Genomic DNA, 23,659 nt, shown 5'->3' with positions numbered 1-23,659 from the left:
TCAGAGCACGTCTCGCCATCCCAACCTGACAGCAAGTGGCACTCTCCCCGTGCAGAGAAGTCCACGAGCAGTGGCTGATGTGACCCACGTGGCCGCAGGGCTTCTCCCTTTCAAAAGCAGAAGGAACCCATCATCTGGCCGAAGAAGATGTAATTCTCTGGTATGCGATGGCACAGCGCCAGTTCCCTTCTCTGGCCACTCTTCATTAATCAAAGGCAAAGTGTCGCAAAGCAGAACGCTTCACAGCAGGTTCGCCCTTTCTGGCAGGTGGGGAGAGGATCCGATGGCTCTGCTGTCACTGTGCGGGATGTTGAGTTGGCTGCCAACCTCCTCTCCATCGGCCGTGCACACAGGAGGGATAACACACGTGGTCCCTGGCAGCTCCCAGCACAGGCTGATTGCTGCGGGAGCAAGATCTCCAAGGTCTGTGCGCTGCCCCAGAGTTAAGATCTAACACCACCCCAGCTCAGGAGCTTGCCTCCGGGGGCAAACTGAGTCTTGACCACATGCTGCAGATGTGGCTTTTGAGAGGAGGATTTATGCTGAGGTTAGGTCTTTAGAAATTGACTCAAAGAGTCTAATAAACCCAATTTAAAATGCATGAGTGCGATTTGTTATGGAACTTCAGGAGAAAGCATGAGTATATTGCTTTTCCCCAGCACGGCTCCAGGTGGAGCACCTCAAAAGGCAGAGCAACTCGTGGGAGTGCTGAGCAGGGGTGCTGCAGTGGAGCAATGCCTTTGGGGAGCCCTGCGAGTCTGGAAAGGCTGTTAAAGCTGCTCTGATCCTGCCGTCAGCAAGATGCCGCGAGTATCCTGACCCGGCGACCCACAAGGATGCTGGCTCCATAGCAGCACTGGGATTTTTTCCAGTAATTGTAGTGGGGACCAGGGTCCTGACCCAGGTGTCCAGAGCACGTCACTGAAGATGTGAGGACACAACACTCATTCAGGTTCGCATCCCAGGCCAGCATCCCGTCCATTTCAGGATACGTTCCAGGAGATAAAGTCCTAGAGTACAAGTTTTCCTGGCTTGGTTGCAGCTTGTTCTCCCTGAAAGAACTACAGGAGCTCCCGGGGCTTGTAGTCGGCAGCTTTTCCCAGCATAACACCGGGGGCTGTCATTCCAGCCGAGGAAAGCATCTCCTGCAGAGGAAGAAACACTGTAATTCAGGGCTGGCGACAGGGAAGAGCCGATGCATTCCTCACTGGGACCCGCCTGGCAGGTGCTGAACACAGACGTGCTCAACTTAATACCTTGTGCTGCTTGCAACGTGTAAGAGATGTAGCGAAGAGACGGGTTTATTCCTTGGTATTAAAAATAGGAGCAGCGTGATGGGGTGAGCAGGGGAGCAAAACCAAGCATGGCAAACAAACCACATCAGTGGGATCAGGACGGGTTGCTCCGGCACAGGACATGCCACTGGCCACCTGGCCAGTAGCAGAGGGCGGCCATCCCTTCAAACCAGCACCAGGAGCTCAGGCTGAGGAGGAAAACTATATTGGGAAAAATACAGAGGAGGAGAAATGGGTTCAGAGTGGGTTTTTAAATGCGTTCCAAGACAGCCACACCTGGAGGCGGTAGCTGGCAGTCTCCTGATGTGGTGGCAGCCCAATTTTCATGAGGAATTTTGCTTCCTCATGAGCAAAGAGGCAATGTGGGAAACTCAGAAAAGGCGAAAGTGGCTCATCCTCTAGCCTTGCAGCAGACGAAGTAAATCACCGGTGCTGCTGCTGGCAACAGACTCTGGAACTAATGATAGCTGCTGGCTGAAAGTGATGCTAACAACGTGAGGAATTTTTCTTTATAATATACAGGTTTTGAAGCTGAAAAAATACTTTAAAAGTTCAGGAGAAGCTTTCAGAAAAATGCCTCCCACTGCTGGGCAGTGCCATGCCTCTGCATTCCCAAGCCTCAGCACAGAGACATCCTTGGCCCTCCAGCACCGGGGACGAGCCCAGTGAGTGTGCTGTTATTTTGGATGCTGTCTTTCAGGGTCTCCTAATTTTGGGGTACAGCACTTTTTGTCCCAGGCACCCCTTTGCCCTCACAGATTTCCCTACTAGACCCCTGAGATCTGCAAAACTGCTGCTGCAAAACAGACCCATAATCACGTCCTCTCTATCTGCCTTGACGATCCCACTATTTTGTCGAGCAGCCTGATCGTTTAATCCCCCTAGGATGCAAAGGGTCATGCAGACAACCAAGAATCCCTTGGGTCAGGGGCTGCTAATACATCTTGCATGGCTCTGCCTCCCACTCTGAGGGGGAGATACCGAAGCAGGACACGGTGCCATGGCTTACCTACGGTCACCAAGCCATGGCTTACCCATGGGCAGGCAGGAGGTCCCTGTAAAGCTGGACATGAGTCACTGGGCGACCTCACCAGCTGCCGGGCAGCCTTCTCCTCCACAGCTCCATGATGCTTTCCTGGGAATCTCCTCATTATTTATGGTTCATCACACTCCACTCACGAATACTCCTGCTACATTTGCTTGAGCCCAAGCAGGCAAAACCTGAAGCAATGCGATCTCTGAAAGCATTACCTGATTAAAACACATAAAAAAATAAACAGAGATATAAAACTACCAGTTGCCCACAGAAGCAAATAAAATTAGTTCAGCTCAGCCTCCCCATCCTTCCTTATTGCTCAGGTAATAAAACCACTCACTGTGCAAATATCTAATTTCAGGTGTACAGGAAAGCAAGGCACGGAGCTAACAGGTTACTTGGGGCAGCAGGAGAGCTCTGCCCAGCACAAGGGTGCTTTGGAGCACCAGCTCTCTTGTACCAGTAATTGCTATTTATGTGACCCAGGGTGCTAAGCACTTTATCAAACAAATAAAACGACAGCTCTCCACCAAGAGATAGGCAGCGGGTGTAGACCATGACCTTGCTTGGAGCTGTGGTGGCTTCATGCAACAGCTGAAAGTCTTCTCCTTTCCATCCAGGGGACACTGGCCCAGAGTCAAGGGAGGTTTCTCCTCCCCCAGTGCACATCCATCTGCACCTTCCTTCTTCCCCGCTTGCACGCTCGAGAGCTGCAGTCCACCTTGCAGGACTGTTGATGATCCAGGGCAGCTGCCAAGGGTTAACGTGCAAATTATCCTGTAAGAACCGGGTTGTTTAAGGAGCATCTCTCCCCCAGGTAATGACCAGTGACGAGAATATGCTCTGCTACAGTAATGCCTGCAACACACCGGCCCACTGCGGAGGGAGCTGGTAGGTGAAGTGAGATAACCCTCTCCCCTCAGCTGGATTGCAGTTTCAGCCAAGCTCATCTGCATTAATCTTACGCTCATTAAAATGAGTTGTTCTGTTTCTAATTCAACCAGTGCTGCCAAGCTCAAGAATTAAAAATTCATGAGCCAATATCCCTGAAAAAAAAAACCCCAAACCATTAAGTTCATCTTAAGCAGCATAGCTTTTTAAAACAATCATAAAAAATGTCTAGCTGCTCCTTTGTGCTAGAAGCTTTCAGCCCGCATCTTTCATAGGGAATAGGAAAATGAAAAAAACCTGGGATTTTCACACACTCGTGTGACTCCAGAGGCTGGTGCTTCCTGGAGGCAGCCTCACTTGCACCACTTAGAACAAAAACCAAGAGACTGAGCAACACAGGAGGGATGAGCTCATTTGGTTCCCCTATCCTTCCTCAAAACAAGTGTCACTGCAGACCCCAGTGCAAGCTGTCCACCAGTGAGGTCAGGGTCCTAGAAATGATGCCAGAAATATTTTTCCAGCCTTGGTCTGGACAAGAACATAGAGTTCTTGGCAGCCCCCAGCCCCTCTGAAGCCACAAGAGCAGGATTAAACCTGCAACAGAGACGCAGGACCTGGTGCAGACCCAGCCACGGGCAGCAGCGAGCAACAGGCAGGGCTGTGGGAAAAGCCAAAGCACAGCACCACATCACAGCAGGTCACTCTGTGGTTGCATCCAGCATCTACCACGAGCCTCATGCCACCTCTGTGCCCCTCAGCCTCCTTGTCCAGCACCCCAGCACCCACCCAGTTATTTCTGCCCTTGAGGTCTATCTACACGGACAACAAGGACTTTCCAGTGAGCAGCCAGACACTCTCATGGATACACCCAGGAGGAACATGCAAGTTAATAGTAAAAATAAATAATGATTTTTCATTCTGTATGTGTGAATGACAAAATAGACGTGATTTTTAATATGCTTCTAATTAAGGTCACCAATGACAATAGCTGGAGAGCTGGAGACAAAGACAATAAAGATGGGAAGCATCTTTATTGGAAGCAGATGGGAACTCAGAAAGGGCTCGCTAGTATTTTTTTTCAATAGCCCAAACTAAACAACTTTTCTGAGGGTGCCAGAGACCTCCCAGCCCATGAAAACACCCAAGGTCTCAAATGGCCTTTGCTGGCCCCGGCTGGCACGATCGCGCCGTGCTGTCTGCGTCTCTCTCCACAAAAGCTGCTGCTGTTTTCCCTCAGAAAAAGGCACCGTGTTTACAAAGTAAAGCTCAAGTAGGAAAACACCGAGCCAAGTCAGTGCAAAACCAGCCCTGGCAAAAGGTTGGGATTAACTCCACCGGAGCTGAGCAGGGTTGGTTGCCTGAAGAAGAAGGAACATAAATAAAGATGTGGTGTCAGTGAGCGCTAGTGAGCGTTGCGGCGGTTATTTATAGAACGCATTAATTTCCTTCATGATCTGGATAAATATCCATTAGCTTTCGAGGTGATGAATCAAGTATTAATTAACCTTCTGGGGAGAAAAAAAAATAATACAGATATTAATGTATTGGAAAGGAGCGATGAGCAAAGAACAGACCTGTTGGATACACTTACTAGGAACATCAGTCCCTGGTTTGGTAACAGGAAAAAGCAAAACCTGTGAACGTGGCATGTCTACAGAGCTTCAGGGTGGGGAAGAGCTTGGAGTGAAATGTAAGGGGTGTTTTTCACCTGGCAGCAACAGCACCCACACCTCCCGTAGCTGCCACCCCCGGGCAGGGCAGAGCCGCCGGGTGCCTGAGCCAAAGCCCCCGCCAGCGCGGAGCCGCTCTCCCCCCGAAGCCATCGCACACCCTGGCACAGTGGGAAAAGTTATTCCACCTTCAGACACTGATGCAACAACTCTTTTTTTTTTCGTCTTAAGTTTGTTCTAGATGTTCAAACTACAGCCTGGACCCTTCTTTCAGTGCAAGCAATAAAAATCTGGAGCAACCATGAGGAAATCGGCAGAATAGCCAGAACATGCTCTGGGTATGACACGCTCCCATAAACGGGAGGGGGCCTTAGCACTTCGACTCCCCACCTTCCCCCCATCCCCCTCAGGGACCGGCTGAGCTAAAAAAGTCCAAAAAATGAACTTCCCACAAAGCGGCAGCATCCCATGGAGACTGGTGGGGCTCAGCTCAGCGTAAATCTGAGTTACACAGAGAAAAGCAAAATACTGCCTGAAGGCGACAACTGTTCTCTAAGCAAAAATGCCAAAATGAGATGCGACATCGAAACAGGAAAAAGAAACAAATTTCCTGGTGGCACTGATACAAGACCTGCAAGACCCATGGCAGCCTGGCTGCATCCCTTCTCTGCTCTGCAGAGCAAGGCAGCTTCCAAGTGACATAAATCAGAAGTTTGGACTGATTATTTTGCAAACCGAGACACATCTCTCGCATAGCCGAGTACGCACGACTGTTAATGAAGCGCAAAACATCCTGTATTAGATGTGGTCTTCAAGACCGACTTCCATTGCCATGCCTGTGCTCCACCCCCACATACCCAAATCTTTAACAACGTCAAGTTCTTTTTTTCATTATTATTTAAGAAAAAGAAAAAAGCATATGCAGTCAGCCTGTTCCTGCCCATTTTTAGCTTTTTTTTTCCCCTCTGCATATTCCCCGGTTCTCTTCCCACACATACCCACACCACAGACAAGCTATCCTGAAAAAAATTGAGAGAGATCTAAAAAAACAACAGTAATCCAGGGCGTCATCAACTTCCAGGAATGCAAACTGGCTTAAGAAACCACAACTTCTTTTTGTTGTTGTTATTTTTTGTAGGGGTGGGGTTTTTTTAGTCATTTACAATCTTCTGTTATAAAAACCGCATGAATTCACCCCTCCTTCACCCTCCTTAGTCCTCTCTCCTCTCCCCAGCTATATTCAGAAAACATTTCTCGCCAGCCTTGTTTAGCTCACATTTCAGGGCAGAGCAAATGTTTGTGCATGGAGGGGGTGGGGGGGCAGGGATGATGAGTCAATTAGGCACCCAATAAAAATCTGATTTTAAAAATTCCCTTTCCGACTACAAGTGTGATGCAAGCTGCGGCGGCCACAAAACCAGCGCTGCCAGCTCGGTCCAGCCTGCCCAGTGCCTCCCTTGCAGCCAGAGACTGGTTTCCCACAGTGAACCCGCTCTCCTCCTGCACTGAATGTCCTGTATGATGAGGCAGCTGCCACCTAATGTGAAAGACACCATCACAGCTTAATAAATCACACTGCCAGAAGGACTTTTGCACTGTCACCACTGCTCTTTTAATTACACGGCCTCCCCTCTCCGTCTGCTCCCGTTCATCACCGTGCCCTGCAGACCTCACATATTATAGGTGATTAACTCATCCCCGGAAAAGGCAGCCGAGCTAAGCTCTTTGAATCTGCTGGTCTTGCAGTCACCTCTTCTGTTGTTCCCATCACTCCAGCCCCAACTTTCTGACTCTGCAAAGGAAAGCCCTAGGGATGCACCATTTGTCATACAGATGCCATTTATCATGCAGACAGCACCTACTGCTGTCTTTTTCCAGGCGTGCACTAAATTGGAGGGGGTGGATGCAGGAGATGGTGCCTATTCATTCTCCTTGCAGATGGTCAAGCCACAAAGCACCCAAGCAAAGCCGCATGCTTCCTTCCAACCGCCTTGCCTTGGCCGAGACCCAAACCACCCACCGGTGGAGTCATGTTGGACTTGCACGCTCTCTTAGCACGTAACCTTCTCTCATCGTGCAACTGTCCTGGCGACACGTCTAAATGCATTCGTTTCCCATGTCTGCAGTGCAATTTGAGCATTTCAGGTTAGATTTTAATTTCATGGGACTGGTCAGGTTTAGATGAGAAAATGGAACAACACAGCCAGGGCTTGGGCATGTTAGAACAGCGATTATTTCAAGCAGAACATGACGTTGCAAAATCCATACTCTAAGAACCAATTCCATATTAAGAAGAGCTGAATTTTAAAAACGTCACTGTAAAACCAGCCATTTCATAACCAATAACCCTGCGGGGTGCAACCAAGCTGGATGGATATCACAAAGGAGCACAGAGATGCTTCTGGGACTGCACCAGCCCCCTGCGAAGCCTGCTACAAGGCACATCAGCCAGCCGCGCTCACCAGCAGCAGCTGATGCCAGCGGCCAGCTGGGCTGGGATGAGGACTGGTCTGGCTGTGCTGGTTACAGCCTGGAGTAACCAAAATCACAGCGGAGTGGAAGGCCACGGGATCACGGCGTGCTTGTTTCCATTGACAGCTTCGCATCCCTCCCACAACAGAGCTGGTGGTTTCCTTTCTAGGACAGGCTATTCTGTTGCACTGAGAGGGTCCCTATTTTAATTTTGCTCTGGTTAAATATGACCAGTTTTGTGGCTGGGTGAAGAAACTTAACTCATTATTCAATCAAACTTGCTTGGGTGTTTATTTTTACTTTTTCTCAGTGAGCCCTGGGGACAGCAGGCAGGGTCTGGGCAGGAGAGGGCTCTGAGCAGGCAGCAAGCCATGGCTGGTGGGCTGCTCCTCCAGCCAGGGAAGCCACAAACCGCAGAGAGGACGAGGTCCATGGGGTCAGTGCCAATGCCAGCAAAACAGAGCAGGAGGAGCATCAGCGGGGTAAGGGTTTATCAGTCAGCCTAGACTAACACATACGTTTTCCACTGGACAAGTCTACCCTCCTCTCACCAGTGCAGTCCAGCTCATGGGAGTGCTGGCCCAGACTGTGAAACCTGGTTTTCTTAGCTGCTTGCTGGAGATAGCACATCCCGGAGTAACCAAATGCAGGGGAACGATACTGCCCTTGATCTGTCCTTTTCAGCCATGAAAACAAGTTAGTGTTGGTGTAATTAGAGACTGACCGGTATTTGCCATTGAGCTTCATAAAAATGTGAGGAAAGATGTATGCATTTTAATTAAGCTCTGGGAGAAAAAAGCGTGTACCTGGCTAGACTGCAGAGAGATGAGCTCATTACTTCATCCACGTCTCAGTCTGCTGCCTATTTTCCTCTGCAACAGAACGATCAGCCTAGGCTGCAGACAGGGACTTTAAAAAGCAAATAATCCTCCTGAAAAAGCCAGGCCAGCACTCTGTAATTCCCATGTCTCTGAACTGGGAGCCTTCACGCAGCCACGTTTCTAGTGAGACCGATGGGCAAGCGTTCAAAATCCTTGAAATCCGAGGGGGAGCACTCCCCAAACCAGGGGGTCAGGAAGGGACCCTGACAGAGCTCACTATGGATTTTTCCAGCAGCCAGATGGCTCCTACAGCTGCCAGACTTTTCCATAGATTGCCCAGCTCTGATTTTCTGCTATGAAACAGCCTGGGCCTGAGCTGCCCTTTTTGCCTCAGGAATGCACAGCTGCGAAAGTGAGGTCTCGGTTCCTCCCGCAGAACGTGGCTCCAGGAGTGCGGATTTGTGCCCAAGCCGTTAAGCCACACTGCCAACGGGGTCACATCGGTGCTCACACTGCGCACGAGTGAGGGAAGGGCAGGCAGGGGGTGCAGACACCCCGTTGCCTTTGGGTGCGTGGGAAAAAAAACCCAAACAATACATGGGCAAAACCCATCCAGAGACTGAACAACAAAATAAAACAACCAAAACCATTAAGTAGACCTAGAAAGTTTCCAGGGCATAGAGCAAGAAGCAGCAATCATCATTTGCCTCCTCTCCCCCGAGAGCCAGCTGAGCGACCTTCCGCAATGGGAAACATTCTGCTCTTAAACACTCAGACAGGTCCCCTGTGGAAGTCACTATTCCTCTAACAGACTCATTTTTGGTGTCTGTGGGCTTTATAAAGACTAAGTAATCTGTTTGCTATTATTTCTCCTTGCAGCAGGTCGATCCCGTGTTTCAAGGCACTAGGTCCATAGTCCCAAGCATCAGGGAGGACATCCTGTGTACCCCTCGATGGCACTGCCCAGCCAAAGGCACCAAGATCCCTTCCCAGCCAAACACATGTGTTTAATCCCCGTGAAGTCAGCAGAACATATCTACGCCCTTGAAGTTAAGCACCTCTTTAAGCCCTTTGCCAAAGCGAGTTTTGTGGAGTGAGCCGCAGAGGTGGCCGAGGCAGCGCCTTCAGCTTCATCCACCGTGTGGGGTGGGCTGATGGCACGTCTGGTGCCTGGTCCAGGTGGGAGAGAGCTCAGCACAGCGATGGCACTGGACCTTCACAGCACCTTTATGGTTAAGCAAGCGCCTTGCTGAGTTGGGCTCTTGTGTCCCTCTCTGGGCAGTTTTAGATGCCAGCCCTGCCCAAGGTGGGACAGTGGCTGGCAGTGGTACAGTCTAGGGCAAAAAATTTATCTTTCGCCAAGAGCTGACAAAACCGGACAACACCTGGTCTGTACCAGTGACATGGTCTTTGCAGGCAGGGAATTGAAACAGCCCCTAGAAGCTGCAAGACCCAAGACAGCAGCTCTGAGAGATGCTGGCACGTCAAAGCTGCGGAGGTTCAGCTTCGCCTAGCACGGACACAGGCTCCCTGCCTCTCCCGTCCTGCTGGGAAGAGCTTGGCTCCAAACCCAGCGGGCTGACCACAAACTCTGTCTGCATGAATATATTTGTTAAAACACTCATTCACACTGTAGCCACGGCGCTGGCTGGAAGAACATATATCAGGCTTTTTGTCAAACACAACCCATTCCAGCTGTCTGGGAGGACAGCAAAATCTGCCATCGTGCTGCTTTGAAGGGTTTACAGTTCACTGCAGCACTTTCTATCGGCAGTTGTTTCCATAATCCAGTCCAAGAGGGCCTGTGAACAGGAAGGCATTAGGCACTCATGCAAAGACCATTAAAGTCAAGGGGAATCTTTCCATTGACTTGAGAGCGTTTGGCTCTCTGAATATCAGGGTCTGTTGTGCGGGATTTAGAGCAGGAAATGGGAGCAGGACTTTGCAGGTTTTCTCAGCATTCGTTACGGAGTTTAGCACTAAAACTCTCTGTGCCCATTTCCCTGCATGTAAGTTGAGAAGCGACTGCTCAGCCGAGATATGATGCCCTAACTGACCATCCCTCTGCCCCACCTAGGCACCTCCTCCATCACTCCTGGGGCAGGCAGACCTAACACCACAACAAGCTGGACCAGCCCATTCCTGTGGGCAACAAGATTTCTTTACGGGTCCTGACATGCCAGTCCCTGATGCATAACCCATGCATGATGTGTCACTCCAAGAGGCAAAAATACCACAAACCAGAAGCTTCAAACTTGCTAAAGTTCAAATTCACATCAGGGATGAACCTCCCACCGGGATCTAGGCAGCATTTCACTGATTTCACTTCTGCCTGTTCAGTTACAACCAGTGGTTTTGCACAGGAATGTATTTGTCTTTTGATGGAGATGACAAAAGATGTGAGCTACCTCCGTTTTCAAACAGAGAAGCAGAGATCTCATCTGCATTGCTGGGGACTTAACCTCTGGAAGCTGATGCTTTCCATGGAGTGTCTTCCCAGGTACACAAAACTGCCAGTACACAAACAACAGCGCACTCTGGGAAACTTCAGGCTCTTTTAAAATACAACTAAGATCCAAATTTCCTGCTAATGGGAGCAGTGATGCTTCTCTGGGCTTGCAGTAAGGCAGCCTGTCAGGTGAGTTTAGTGAAGTGCTGTGCCACGTGCAGGGGTCTGCAGGTCAGGGATGGAAGGTGTTGGTGCTTGGGAGATGCTGGTACATTTTCTGCCCCAGCTGCGCTCGGCACTATCACTTACCTCCTCTGGTGGGAAAAGCAGGGAGGACGTTTCTCCACTCCACATGCCATGGGAGAGGTCACACAAAAACATCAGCTAGAGTGAAATGAGGAGGCTTTGATTTGGCACTGGGGCGAAGGCAGAGAGCCTGGCCGACGCTGTGCTCCCATCCCCCAGGCTGCTCAGGCCAGCCAGGGTGCCGTGCTGATGGCCATCCGCTGCCGGGGGCTTCGCAGGCGGCAGCATCTAGAGGTTAGAGATGTCCTTCCCACTCCTCGCAGGCAGCATGCGCCTGGGAGAGGAGCAAGGCTGCAAAGAACAAGTTATTCAAAACACGGGCTTAGGGAAAACCTCTGCATCCTGGCAGATGCTCAACACTTGGGCTGGATTTAGAGCAACAGAGGTAACCAAGCCTGCTTCAGCCTTCGGTGGGAAATACAGAGAGCAGGCTGTGCTTAGCCGCAAGAAACTTGATCCCAGAAAGAGGAGAAGGGAGGGTGGAGAAGGAAAAGCACCTTAATGCCAGGGTGACCCAAACCAACTCTGCACAGCCGAGCTCTGTCAACAGACTCATGGATCTGGATAGGACAGAAACAGATCCTAAAGCTTTATAAAGAACAGATTGCTTTCAGTGGCTGCAGCCTCACGTAGACAGCGCCGTGGTCAATGGGACGGGCTTTGAGCAGAGAGTGTCACTTTTCTAAGACAACTCAACAGGCTCAGGAGCCTTGTGCTGATCCAAAGCCCACCTCTGCAGAGCGGTGGTCTGCAGGTCGCCTGTGCAGGAGCATCCACCCCTGCGCCCAGTTGCCTCCGTTAGCCTGGAGGGAGCTGTGGCCACCCCACCAGGGGAAGTCAAGGGTGGCTTTTACTTTCCAGAAGGATGTGGTTTTAGGAAATGAACTTTGCTACCACCTGCTGCAAGTTCACCGGTTTAGTGGGACAAATTGCCAAACTCGACAGGAGCTAGGGTCTCATTAGCGTGGCTGAGGCTTTGGCAGAGGGAATGCTTCTCAGCTTCCATTTATAGCCCGCTCGGAGAGATGCCGTGGCAGGAGTTCAAGGCAGGGCGGTGTGCACCATTGCATTATGAAGTCTAGACAGCGCTGGAGCCCTGCAAGCCTGAAGAATGCTTTTTCCCTGCCCTTGCATACTATTGAAAACCCAGCAGCATGCCTCAGCCGGCAGTGATGCGGGGAAATATTTAATTCCCTTGTTCAAACAGACCTTTTTGCACCATTGTCTCCCACAAAACCCTCCACCTCCAAAGCTCTGCCTGGAAGACGGGAGGTTGCCAGCGCTGCTGCACGCACACCAGCACAAACTCTCATTTACCAAATGCTGCCAGGCTCCCCAGAGGAAGGAAGTAGGGTACAAAAGTTTTAAAAACCACCTAAACCCCATGGTTTTATTCCTGCCTGGAATGAAAACACCTTTGGAGCAATTCTTGAAATACCTGCTTTTAACTAGTTTTATTCCTCCTTTTTCCTCACTCTGAGCTGAGTGGAGAGACCCACCTGCCTGAGACTTCGCTGCCTCCACAGACCTCCGAGCAGTGCTCCCTCCTCCATTAAAAGATGCTGAGCTGAAAAGTGTCCAAGCAGGTGCGCTCATTGATACCTGCAGCCAGCCTCAAAGAGAGCAGGAGATGGTTCGAACCTAAACCAAAAATTAAAAGAGAAGCCGTTTTAATTTATTGCTGGACTCCTGTTGCACCTTAACTGCTAAGTGCATTTTTCATGAGCTGAGGGGCAACTTGCGTTTAGATACCATTTCAGCAGCTCCTGAAGCTCAACCTGAGGGCAAGGCTGGGGGAAATGTTGCAGCACTTTCCTATCCATCACCAGAAACAGGGATGACATCTGGGCAATGCCCCCCTACCTTTAACTGTTCATACTGCAGCAAGGTCCAATGCAAGGACTCAGTCGTTCAGCAGCCATCCAAAGGAAAAACAAAATAGGATCAAATGATGATGCTTTAGAATTTGCCAGGCTGCCTCTGACTGCACACTGAGCACGTACGCTCTTTCCTTAAGTGGATTGATAAGCTCTCTGCATCAGTATTAACACATGCCAGATGCTGGGGAATCATCTCCCACTTATGGCAATTAGGAGGATGTCCCAGAATCCAATAAAGCAACTGAGAAGATGAGCATCTGGTGGTGGCTGTCAGGCCCCAACACAGCAAGATAAATCTATGTAATAAAGAGGTGTGATTTTTTGTGAGGTTTTTTGGGGGTTTTTTTTTGCTTGAGTCATATGCCATTTAGCACTGGATATGTGCAATTCCTCCTCCCTTTCTCCTCCTGGGGTTCTCCTCAGGAGGAGATGAGCAGAGCATCCTTCCTCCAGCAGGGATGCCGAGCTGCTTCCCCTACCCTGCCCTTTCTCTGCTGAAATCCAGCTACCACACACTGATCCCCCAGCCTCATCGGCATCACCCAGCCACAGTTCTTCAGAGGGAGCTGTGCAAAGTGACCCCGCAGAGCCAGCAAACAGCACCTCCAGGCACAGAAACCACCCGGTGAGACCATCTCCCTCTCCCTGACCTTGTCCACCCCATGCTTCCAGCCAAGGGCAAAACTCCACAGCTCAAACTAAGAGAATCTGTTTTCAGATTTGCTAAAAGACATACAAAGTGGTGAAGCAGGGAAGGTTACTTCTTACATAAAGCAGCCAAAAAATAATCCTCATGCACAGGGAACACTGGATTGTGCAACAGCAATCCCGCCTAGCACAAACACAGGGCAAACACGTGGCTGAGCAGCATTTTAAAAACACTTAATGGATGATTCCTCGAAGCAATAGCCAGCAAATTTTATTCGCGTGAAAGGCAGTCAAGCTGAGCTATATTTAATAGAGGAAAGAAGATAAAAGTAATCTCCAAAGGTCTGATAATGCAGACGCTGTGCTTAGATATACTTCAGTACATCTTTATGCAGTAAATGCCAGCATAGCTGCAAGGATGCTTTTCTCGGTTTGGACAGCAATTCAGGGACTCATTGGTTTTAAGATCAGAAGCAGCCACTAAAATATCTCGTACGAGCTGCTCTCCAGTGCAAGCTGAAATGTTTCATCCAATAACTGAACAGGGTCAGAGGTTTGGCAATTTAGAGCTATTTGCAATGAGTGACACACCAGCCTTCACCCACAGGCAAGGGCCAGCCTAGCTCCAGGGTCCTTCTCCCACGAAAGCTGCTCTTCAATCCATTCCCTGCCCTCACAAACGAATTTTAGTCCCAATTTCCTTCCCAGGGCTTTCTCAAACAACATGCAGAAAACGAGCCAAGGAAGAGAATAGCATGAAGAAAAGTCCTTAAGAAAACATTGGGGACCATCAGCATCAGCATCAGCAACTGCTGCCCATCTGGGACCACGTGCTCACCTCTGGAATCCCAGCAGTCACCGTGAGCATCCTTCCAGGCTCCCAGCCTTCCCACCCTGCTGAAACACATCCCACCAGGAGGACTTCCAGGAGACCTCCAGACTCAGAAGTCCGTGGAGAATCTGCTCTTTCTGTTCATTCCATTTGCCTTTGGGCTTTTCCTAAAGCAGAGTTTTTTCTCCACGTAATTTCCTACAAACATCTGAAAAGAAACATGACCAGCACCTGCTGTAACAGCAGCAACATTTGAAAAGCATTGAGCAGACCCAATGTCACATAATACGTTTACAGGGACTCTTACAACGTTAACACTGGAAAAATTTTAAAAGTCAATTTTTATGTAATATTTGTGCTCATGTTTTACTTTTGGTAAGATTAAAATGCTTGGCATCAGTTCCAGGTTTTCAGGACTGTGGATTCAGTGTGCAGAGCGTACCTGGGAGAGAGGGGGGCGTTTTTTCCTAGAGAATAATAATGTTTGTTTGAAACATCTTAAGGGTTATGAAATCATCGTTTTGGATCCTGGCTCATGTGCAAGCCAAAGTATAAAAAAAAAATTACATTTGGAGTCAAACTCACCTGATTCCTTTCAAGAAGCTGCTGCTTTTCTTCTTAAACGTTTGTTTAACTTTGATCGTTTCTGTGTTTGAGATCTGCCTGTCCCTTCGTGTGGCCGGCGCCTGGGCTAACGAGTTCCCCTTCTATCGCTGGGATCTTTGACAGCACAGCATTACAGCTCTATCAACTACATGAAATACACTTTGAATGTCCCCATTAGGGGACATTAAAAATGGGCTTTAACGTATGAATTTAACGACTCATGATAAAATCTAGTTCCTATGCAATATTTGACCATTGTGTAAATATTTAACCAATTAATGCACCTAGTCCCATTGCAGGGAACATGGTTAAGGCATTTTGGATCCCATTTTTCAGAAAGTGTATCTGTGTAGAGCTTTCCTAAGGGTTTGATGCGAAGCGCTGCCAGCAACGCCAGCTGCAAGGCTGTGCGGAGAAAGGCGCTGTCTTTGGGGGACTGAGAAGGTCTGACCACAGAAGCCCAGGGCTCAGTGTGGCCAAGCCCCGCTGCTCGACCCAACAGCCCTCAGCTTCACTAAACCTGACCATTTCACCTGGTTTAGGGACTTCTATGCTATTTAATAAAATGGAGTGTTAACATCACCCAAGACCACGGAGCGAGGCTGCGGTGGGGTGTTTCGCTCCACCGACGTCCATGCACAGGAAGGAAAAGGAAGAGCGTGTGTTTGCCCAGCTGGATGCCTTCAGAAAACACATCCATCTCGGTGCCTCCAGCTACGTGTCTGTAAAGTGCTGAACAACAGGAAATCGTTTGACTTGTATCAGACCAAATCCAGAGAGTATCAGCCCTGCAATTAGCTATAATTAGAAATCCACTCCGGCAGTGCTCCCCCAGGCAGCATCCATACACACCCACATGTGCTCATGTGCTGGAACGATGCTGGAAGAGAAACACGTGGTGACCACCTTTCCCAGGGATGGCCCATGTGGTCCCTGTCCCCCATGAGGTGCAGGAACCACCCTTACACCTGGACCTACCCACGACCTTGCAGAAGGTGAGTGAGGAACTGGTTTGTACCATGGAGTCAGACCTCAGGTCTTTTACAAGTAACCCTCCCAAGCACCCAGTTCCCACCTCTACTGCCCAAGTAGCCATCTTCTGGCCAGCTATGCCAAGGTTCAGGCCCAAATTCTCCTTGGATAAGTATATAGTCACTTTTTAATGTGCCTTTCTGCACTGTAACTTTTCTATCTTTAATAAAAAAAACATAACCTGCTGATGTGAGACCCCATGGTGAGCAAAAATGAATTCCCCAGCCTCCCACTCCAGCCATCTTCAGCCCTTCCTCTCCATCATCACCCAAATACCAATGGGCTCCTTCCCAACAACATCGCCGTGGCCAAATCCAGTGCTATTATTCCACTGCTCATGCCCCTCGAAGCCTGTGCCAGCTCTCAGAATAACATTCAGAATATAACGGGAGAAGCTCAGTCCAGACAAGTAAAGATTCAGTTGTCACCTTATTTTCAAAGAGATTTTGCGCTTGTGATTCCCCTACTTAACTGTCTCTCCAGCTAAAGCTAAACATTGCCATATGAGCAAAAAATTCCAGCACTTATGAGATCTTTATACTTAGGGATCTAGTAAAATGACAGCAACCTCAGCTATAATTATTGCCCTGTAATCTGCATGTCATGAATAACTACATAAATCCGCAATAGCTACAATCACTGCACACAGTTATTTGCTCTTTGTGCTGAAATGAAATGGTGGGGAAGATGGACAGCAATTGAGTGCTGTGTAAATATTCAGTAATTTTCAGCCTTTTTCTATCAACAGACCCTCAAGATTTTTCCTGTGGAGGCCCCAGGCAACAAATAGGGGAAAGGAGTGCCTGGGCTCGCCTCTCCAAGCTATCCTCTGCACACCCCCAAACCCACCCACCAGCTCCAGTGTGAGCTGAGGGCTGGGAAGAAAGGTGGGTAATTTGGAAAAGGAAAAAAAGACTTTAACCACAAGTAAAATTGAGGCTTTTCTCTTGCTGTTCTTCGAGCCATTTGGTTCACAGATGTTTTTAACAGCTTTCAGAGTGTGAGAGTCAGAGCCAACAGAGCACCCACACCACCGCCAAGGGGAAAACCTGCTATTTTGATCCAGCTTTGGGCACACGGGCTAAATGTTCGTGTTTTGGCCAGTGAAAAAGTAATGAAAACTTGTCCAGTGAAAAAGTAATGAAAATTTTCATTTGGAAATTGTGAGAGGCCCCATCCAAGCAATGCAATGCAGTGCCAGGGTGGAGGAGGAGAAGGAACACCTCTGGTACCTCCCAGATCTGCTGGGTAAGGTTATTACTTCCAGCTATTCAACACATCTTTGCACATCAGCTGGTTTCCTCTGTCAGTTACTTTTGATGAAACAAGCCAGGTTAGCTCTGGAGCCAAGCCCAGCTCTTTACAATGCTTACAGCCAGGTGGTACCTGCCCTGGACAGAGATGTGAGCGCTCACAGGAGCAGGTCCATGGAGAGACCAGATGGACACCAACTGTGGCCGCAGGTGATGCTAAGGATGACACCAGCCCAGGAGCCACAACTCACCCACGTCAACGTCGACTGACACCTGTACCACAGGAAGCTCCGAGCTGCAACTCCCACAAGGCAGGTACAGATCAGCCACTGAACCTACCCAGAAAGAAACCTTTCCATGTTGTCAGAGATCAAGTTCGTCAAAGCCAGAGCTGTTGCACAACTGCAGTTCCCAGCAAAAAAAAAAAAAAAATCACATCAACAGAAACCTCCTGACTATGCTAATACATCCCACGTGGGACAGCACCCCGGCACATGACCTAAACACAATGACTGAATGCTTCACTGCAAAACGGAAAGGCCAAGGCCAAATTGAAGATTTTCAACTGTTAAATCCACATGATTCTGTTGGTTATAATGGATGATTATTAAATTACATACAGTTCAAATCTTTCTCTAAAACTCTTAGCGCTTACAAATGCCTTCGTGTGCATATTAGTGGCAGAGATGGAGCAAATGCTCATTCAGTGATCTCGTAGCTCCTTCTTTCCCGCTATCTCATTTGTTCGTAGACTGAAGAGACCCTAGCATTAATAATGACTTATTTTAAATTAAATTCAAGACTGGGGAGAGGAGAAAAGCCTTCCTGAGTGTGGCAGTTGACTTTATGACTTGCTAAAACTCCCCCTAGAGCCACAGCTGTGGGTACTGAAAGAAAATCAGCTTTGCCGAGGACCTCAGCCCTGCACGCCAGAGGCGTGCAATAAGAAATACTTTCACACTCAGGCCAGGAGCATCGTGCATTGAGCTGCCAAGGTTTCACTGACCTCTTACACCGCTGTGTGCTACAGAAACAGCACAGAGCTCCAGCCGGCTCTAACCAAGCAAGCATCAGAATCTGAAGGGAATTTTTGTAAATGACTTAAAACACCTCTCATGGGAGCACAGAGGTGGTATAAGGGAAAGGGGAGCCAAAGGATCCCACTTTCCTGAGCAAATTTGGAGTGCAGGAGAGAGCCGGGGGGGCGGGGGGTTGGGGCGGGGGGGGCGGGCGGTAACCTTGTTGTGAGACCGTCACCCATGTAGAAGGGAAGGTAGAAGGGAGGTCCCTCACCCCTCTGAGCCCAAACTGTCCCTCTCCCAGCAGTGATACTCTGCCCATCACCCTCTGGCTTCCAGAGATTTCTGTAGGGTGACAGACAGACACAGAGGAACACCAGGAGCAGCAGCAAGCAAAGGCAATTTCAGCAGTTCTCAGGAACAGCTGAGGCTTCTCTGACTGCCAATTAAACAGTTTCCCTGACCATTTTTTATATAAAGATTAGACATCCCTACACATCAGTAAGGCTCTGCAGTTCCACCAGCCAGGACACAAATGACAAGGGCTCCATAGCCTTTTGCTTCCCACCATCAGAGAAGATACATTACCACGGGCAGGAAGAAATACTCCCTGTGGTTACTGCACACAGCAGACGAACAAGTCTGTTTTATTGGCATTTGCCTTGGGATAAGCAACAAAGGCAGAAATTAAAAACCCAAGAACAAGCACAACCCCCCCTTCCCCCAAGAGCTCTCATGCTACGCCCGGTAGCTCAGTGGAGAAATGTGATGCTATAGAAATACTTTGGCTGCAGCTGAATGTGTGAATATGAATTGTTAAGTGAAATAATTCATTGTGCATTGGCTTTCACCACAGCTCCTAAGATTCAAATCCATGTTTTTTCCAAATTACTGTAATTTTCAGCCTATCTCCCGTGATGATGTACATAGCTAGCCTGACATTCCCCTGTGGCACTTCAATAAATAGTTTAACCTGAGATATAATTTACTAAGATTTCAGTGTGTGCTCAGGAAGATCTATTTCTGTTACAGGAACTTGTGCTAAAATTGGCATCATGTCTCTCCAAGGCTTTCTCCATCGAGCACACTGTGCTTGGGTGAGGAGGTCTACCTGTGCCCTTTCCCATGGACTGCAGAAGCTTGGAAATATGGAAAGAATGAAAGTCAAAAATGTTTTCCACTCTTGGAAGTCCTAGGAATGCAGAAAAGTGACATTCTCAGTCCCTGTCCAGAGGTCCTGGCTGAACCCCAGTTATCCAGGCTTTCATTGCAGCACCCAAAACTTCACACGGCTGGGACACAGCGCAGAGACAGAAGCAGAAACAGGCAGAGCTGAAAGTGATTAATATTGCCCTAAATCTTAGTAAAATGTGTCGTGTAGGAATCAAGGGCTAACCACCAGAACCTCCAGACCAGTCCGGAGATGGCAGCTCACCCCTGCTCGCCTGGCTGAGGTTACCAGCATGTTCCCACATCCCCTCTTCGCCAGCTGCCCCTGCCACCCATCCTGGCACTGGCCCGTGCATTCAACCCGCTCCAGTCAACTGCTTGCTTCAAGTGTTTCTCTCAGGGCTGTCAGGAAAACCTGCTAATTTGACGATGTGTCACAAAAGAGCCAGCACAGCTGTAAGCAGCCCAGGTACTTCTGTGTTCACCCCAGTTCCCCTGGTCAACCTTCTCCATCCAGAGAGCAACCCGCTTTCTGCTCTGCATGGCATGCCCTGCCCTGGTGCTCACCCGTTGGGGGTGACTAAGGGTTAATAAGGAAATCAAGGAAGGACAGAGTTGAATAACAGCTGAATTTTCTGCTTAGAGACTCCTCCTTCCCACCCTCATTAAAACTATCCTGATTATTCTCTTGCTTCAGAAAATATCTTGTTGCTGGTTCTCCAGCAGGGCAGCGAGTTTTCTGCATCCCCCCACCCCGTGCAGGGATGAACAAACTGCCACAGTACTAGAGGGCTGGTGAAGTCAAAGTTCATTGTTCTGGCTTAAGAACCCATGTTTAAAATGCTAGAGGCATTTTATACAGCAACATTTGAACCTACAGGAAAGTCTCAGTGCCATAATTGCATCTTAATTTGCTCTGAATGCAGGGCTGTGTTGAAGACAGACATGGGCTCCTCCTGGGCAAACACACACAGGCTCAGCAGCTCTTGGGCAGGGTGCTAATTTTCTGTTAGTGCAAGAGATTCACTGATTCTCCTTATTTTACATCCTACTGGTAAAGAAGAAAAAAAAAAAATCTCAACATTACTGTTGACTTCCAACCAAGTGAGAAAACAGGAAGCAAAGCTGACAAGCAGTTAGGGCCCAAAGAGTTCAAGCTGTTTCGATGGCAAGAAAGCCGGAGGAGCCATCAGGCAATCAATCTGGGTGTCAATTCCCCGGATCCAGCAAACACATCTATTCCGGCATCCTTAGGAACAAGTTGTCCTCTTGAGGTCCTTCCCAGCTCCTCCATTTGTTCTAATTTTTTTTCTTTTTAAATTTATGTTGTTTTTATTGCAGAATAAGCTATTTAACAAATTCTTGTGGCGCAGCTCCTGCATGAGCACTGTGTTCCAGAATCGTTACTTTGATTACCGAATACTATGCCCACAAAGAGAGCTCCCCCAGAAGAGTTATTGCCAAATGGGTTGTTCCCGGCGGCCAGCCACAGAGCCAAGGTTAAGATGACCCTGGTGAGCAGCAAAGATTGATATGGTCAGGAGGGGTAAAAACAAATACAAAAAAAAAGGGAAAAAAACCTCAGGAAAATCTGAGCAGGGATGTGGTGCCACAAAGGCTGCCTGGGAAGAGGAAGGAACTTCCCCAGCAGCTGACATCAGACTCATACACACACCTGCAGCATCCTTACCTAGCGGGGAGCAATGGATGGCTGCCCTGCCATTTGTTTTCAACCATCCCAATTTACTGGTGCTTCTTAATTAACAATTTTAATTGTAGGTGGAAGCTGAAAGGACTTTCCTCCCTCCCCTCAGTATAACAAACAATACTAAACCCAAAACTTTGCAATCGAGAAGTTCGCTCCCTTTCCTTTTCTTTCCCTTGCAGCTTGGAAACATGAGAGCATTTCCAAGTATCAAGATATACAGAGGGGCTGGAATGAAACACTGATTTATTATTATTACTATTATTAGGCATAGGCATTCCTTTTGAAACTTGTTACTAAGCCCCAACCCAAACGAGTGCGTGGTTAACTTCAAACTGAAGTTTGGGGCCCTGGGTTCTGCTCCCCAGCCTGCCTCTGCGTGCAACCACAGGCGAGGTCTGAAGCATTTTGGAGGTTCAGGGCTCCAGGATCTCCTGCTCTTACTCGCACCCTGCTGTGACACAAGCATTGCCTTGGCAGAGATGCTCCCACCTATGAACCAGCCACAAGCAAAGTGCCCACCCAACCCTGAGGTCATGACTGGTTTTTACGCTTTTTCTTCTTAAGCTTTTAGGGAAAGGTCAGGGAGTCACTGTCTCTGCCATCATTTTCCTCCATCTCCCTTGGCAGTGCCCTTTTCACCTGAGAACACACAAAGCCAAAGCCTCTCCTTCATCCCATGACTGATCCCTTGGCACTTCCAATGCCATTCAAGGTTGTTCTCAAACCCAGGATCTCACCTATAACAGTATGTCCTCAGGATAAACTAAAAGTATCCAGCCTCACCTGGTTTAACGGTTTCACTTTATCTTCCTACTAAAAAGCAGCCATAATTTTACAGCCTCTCTGCCTGCAGTCTTCACAGGGACAAGATGTACAATGGCCACAGCAAACAGCAGCCGAGATTGTATAGTTTCCTCTAAATAATTTAAAGCACTGTTCTTGCAGACAAAGAGGAGTCAGCCAGCCTCCCCCATGGAAGGACATAATATAAAAACTACACTTAACTCATAAGAGAACTTATTATCTACTGACAAATTGATGTTTATTGGCTTATTTTACTTTAATAACATATACTCTTGAGGATAAAGGTGTCCCAGTTGCTATCACAGCCTACCATGCTCACAACCAAGAGACTGGCTATTTTCTTTTGCGGTCTGAAGTGGTACAGGGCCAGGAATCAGAGGTTTGGGATCCATCTGTGATTTTCCCATCAATGGAGGAAAGCACAAAGCCCTTCATTTTCTCTGTTTTGTAAACAATCCTTGTCTCATCCACTGACACACTTTTAAAACGCTCTATAGGGAGTCCCACACCAGCCCTCAGTGGTTTTACCCAGAAAGTGGTGGGCAGCAGAGCTATTGCAGGATTTGGAAGATATTACAGCAGCTTTGGAGGGAGGTTCAAACCCTCCGCCTTGGGTTTGGGTGCCTGGGCCAGCCAACGGCAAAAGGAACGTCTGTGCCTCTTCCCAGCCCCTCTGCTTGGTTTCAACTGCACTGCCTGCTAACAATAGAAAAAAAAATAATATAAGTTCCTCTCTTTGAAAGCCATTAGAATAAAAAAAAGCCTCTGCAAACAATCTGCATTTTATCTTCTTAATGGCTCTAAAGCCTCCACTTGTATCCAAAAATAATTGCACTCAGCAAGGGTTGAAGAATATTCTTTTCAAATCATGGACCAGATGTTCCACTGAGACCATTACACAGTTAACTACCAATAAAAGTAATTCAACAAACTAAATACTGATTAAAGGATGCGCGTACACAGCCCAGCATCATTTGCAGACAAGAAATGCGATTTGCTGTTATTTAACCTTTAACGACGCAGACACGCTGTTCCCTTCCTCCTCAGCACAGGCGACACCAGCCAGCGAGTCTGGCTGTTGGAGAGGATTGTTTTATTTTTACTATCTTGGAAATCAGATCTCATAAACTCAGCGCAAGCTGAGCCACTGGCCGGATGGCAAAAAAAACCCCAGCATTGCTTAAGAGGTCAGTGCTGTTTTCCAGTCCACCCCAGTCCAAGATAAACAGCCCCACGTCACCCACGCTGCAGGGGACATGCAGGCAGCAGCAACCCTGCCCACGTGCTGGGCTGCGTGCAGGTCACCACCACCTTTCTCCATGAGCTCTGCTGGTTACAGACCTTTTGTAGGCTCCCAGGTGTGGTGTCCATCAGCCGGGCTTTGGATGAGAGCGCAGGGAAGCACAGCTGGAGCCTTCTGAGACCCCATGCACCAGGCAAGGGTTTCATGACTTATCACCATCCTGGAACAGGGTGGTCTGGTGCTGGAACCAGCCGCGAGGACCTGCCACAGCCACTCAGGACTTTGCTTTAAATACACACACCAGCTTCAGAGAGACTTGGAGGAAGAGAGGTGAGGGGGGAGGGGGGGGGAAGCAAAGCCATGGTGGAGGAGACAGCCCAGAAACGGTCCCAACACACAACAGCTGCTCTCTTGGAGCGTGAAGGTGGTTTTGTCTTGCTCGCGCTTAGCGGTGCAAAAGCCAACTGCCAAGTAGGATAGGAACCGCCCGGCCTCCAGAGCCCACAGCAGCTGAGAGCTCACCG

General features: G+C 48.8%; 1 long non-coding RNA gene across 1 annotated transcript; it reads right to left on the bottom strand.

Moving 5' to 3' along the window:
* Nucleotides 1-1,031: 1,031 nt before the first annotated feature.
* On the bottom strand, nucleotides 1,032-16,072 carry LOC114017960 (uncharacterized). Its single transcript, XR_003563324.2, has 5 exons — nucleotides 14,307-16,072; nucleotides 12,440-12,581; nucleotides 10,944-11,231; nucleotides 1,257-2,546; nucleotides 1,032-1,145 (listed from the first exon to the last, which is right to left on the bottom strand). It is a non-coding gene; the product is annotated as an uncharacterized LOC114017960 (long non-coding RNA).
* Between the last annotated feature and the right edge of the window lie 7,587 nt (nucleotides 16,073-23,659).

This window comes from Falco cherrug, chromosome 1, assembly GCF_023634085.1.
Source record: "Falco cherrug isolate bFalChe1 chromosome 1, bFalChe1.pri, whole genome shotgun sequence".
NCBI lineage: Eukaryota > Metazoa > Chordata > Aves > Falconiformes > Falconidae > Falco > Falco cherrug.
The sequence above is the reverse complement of the archived record's forward strand: the minus strand, read 5'-3'. Positions and strand labels throughout refer to the sequence as shown.